This window comes from Octopus bimaculoides, chromosome 4, assembly GCF_001194135.2.
Source record: "Octopus bimaculoides isolate UCB-OBI-ISO-001 chromosome 4, ASM119413v2, whole genome shotgun sequence".
NCBI lineage: Eukaryota > Metazoa > Mollusca > Cephalopoda > Octopoda > Octopodidae > Octopus > Octopus bimaculoides.
In genome coordinates, this window is record NC_068984.1 from 125,877,159 (window position 1) to 125,879,824 (window position 2,666).

Here is a 2,666-nt window from a genome sequence, read left to right on the forward strand (position 1 = left end):
AAAACCCCTTCCAATTCTGTCAAAGCAGAACTGACTGAGAGGGCCACTCATCATAGCAAAGACCACATCTTAAAAGACTGATCTTTATCTTTAGGGCCAGCTAATACTTCAGCACCCCACTCATCAACTGCTAACCTCTATAAAACTCAGGTGAGAACCACTTAATGAGGTACTGCTGATATACACGCAGACCACATACAGAGAAAGGCCGCTCGCTCTATTGATAGGAAAATCACACTGGAACGTCTGACCCACAGATGTACTATTCTCCCACACACACTCTCCCCTCCCTTCCCTTCTCTCTTTCTCTCTTTCTCTCTGCCTTTTTACCACTTCAACTAATTTTTTCTTCCTTTCACCGCCCAGATTATGCCCAACCTCCAGGGCCCTCGCCAACCATTATACCCGGTCCTTCCTTCCTTCCGAGCACGTCGGCCCTCAATAACCCCCTTCTTTACACATGTCATTCCTGCTGCCATCGACTTGCAACAGTTTTAAGCTGAACGTTAGCAACATCGATGTCACCTGTTTCAGAGGACCTGCGAAGGACCATGGGCTCAACTTTGATTATGAAGAGCCCTCAGATACAAAGGAAGCTATGCATAGATGCTCAAAAAGCAACCAAATCTCCCCTATATCACATCCTGTTGTCTTTGAAAAAAAAATTAAGGGCGCATGGGGTAATGTAGTTCTAGATAACTCAAAGAATATGTGATTTTCACGACTAAACTTTGATCATAAATCTGCTCCTCAAGATTGCACTAGAGCTAAACACCAACAGTAACTTGTCTAGCTTTGGGATTAACCCAAAAGTCCGTTATCAAGCGCCCGTGGTACATGTCCCTATGTATCGCCAGTTTAAACTAAATCGCATTCAAATTAGCGTACTTTGAATACTCCAAATATTCTACCCTTAAAAGTCTTACTGTCCTTGGGTTAGTACTCACTGAGTACTCATTTTAAATTATGGTCAACAGGACATATTATCCGGGTCAAGTGACGACTGTAAAGATTTGTAAATTGTTGTTATTGCAGCTATACTGTCGCTACTTGGAGTTGCGCATTCACGAATCTCAGTCGTTTGAGAGACGGGTACGTTAAACTTCGAGTAACGGCCTCATACAGACTTAACTTTGACAAATACCGCATACATATACGCAAACACATGCACACACACACACACACACACATATATACATATAGATATATATATATGAGAGAGAGAGACAGAGAAAGAGATGTGTGTGTGCGCGAGTATGTAACTTATGTGTCAATGTGCAGTATTCATATGTGCACGTGTTTGTGTTTATGTTTCAATATATATCTTTGCGAAACGTTTGTATAGAAAACAAAAGTCAGTGTTAAAGAGACACTGCTACATGAGAAAATAAAACTACATATATATATATATATATATATAAATAAAACACATGACTATATAGTTTGAAATATTTACAATAGAAACGTCTGTTAATGAGATTATAAACAGAAATATGAATATGCACATTAATATACTTATTTAATCCTATCTCACTCCCCCTCTCTTTATCTATCTATCTATCTATATCCATATATATATATATATATTTATATATATATATATATATATATATATATATATATATATATAGATGTGTGTGAGCTACAAATTTATAATGATGTAATTTTGTGTATGTGCAAATGTATATATGTGTGTGTGTATATATATATATATATATATATGTATATATATATATATGTATATATACATACATGTATGACAGTGCAGTTAAGTTTCATTCTGATTCTATCTCCCGCCACTCACACATATATGTATGTATACATTTGTGGGTAAGTGTGTTTCTTTTTTCTCTTTATGACATAATGTACGCTATTCCTGCAAAAAGAAAAGGTATTATTTGTCTATTATCATCCGTTAAGATATATCCGGTCATTGAACTGTTCGTGTTCGAAGCGATTAGATAAAATATTAGCTTCCTGCAAAACAGATGAATGTTGGTGACGGGCGGAGCATCCCGACAGTAGATAATCTATCTCAACCAGTTTAGGTTTGTCTGACCTTTCAAGCATGGAAACGTGGAGTGTTAGAACAGAGAGGATGAATATAATGATGATGATGGATTTATGTGTGAGTGGTAGGGCGGGTGCAGTGTGATAAATAAGTCCGTTTTGAAATAAGGTTCTAGTTCCGCTCTATTCTACTATGGCTCCGAACTGGCCGTTGTGAGTGAATTTGTTTAGTGGAAACTGTGTGCTAGCCGTTCATATAAGTGTGTGTGTGTATGCATGCATGCATGTCTGTATGCGCGCGCGCGCGGCGCGTGTGTTTCTTTGTGAACGTGGCTACATCTCTTCCACTATCCATTCCTTATGTCAACGCTTTTAGACAAACGGTCTTGGTTCGCTGACGCACCTGCCACACAGCGGTACAGCAAAAAGGGAAATCGATGGAATAAGTACGAGACTTAAAATAAGCACTGGTGTCTATTTAAGCAACTAAACCCTTTAAAGTTGTGCCCCAGCATGGCCACAGTCCAAATAGGCTTTGTTTGCGCGCGCGTGCGTGTTTGTGTATGCATATGTATGTATATGTGTGTGTTTATATATATCGGTTTGTATCTCTCTCTTTATGTAAATATATATATATATATATATATATATATATA

General features: G+C 37.9%; 1 protein-coding gene across 1 annotated transcript in view; it reads left to right on the plus strand.

The window, feature by feature from the left end:
- The window catches only part of LOC106871550 (putative uncharacterized protein DDB_G0277255), a gene marked incomplete at its 3' end in the record, with an annotated part of 41,728 nt that overhangs the window by 1,311 nt on the left and 37,751 nt on the right, over window positions 1–2,666 (plus strand). The window lies entirely within an intron of this gene.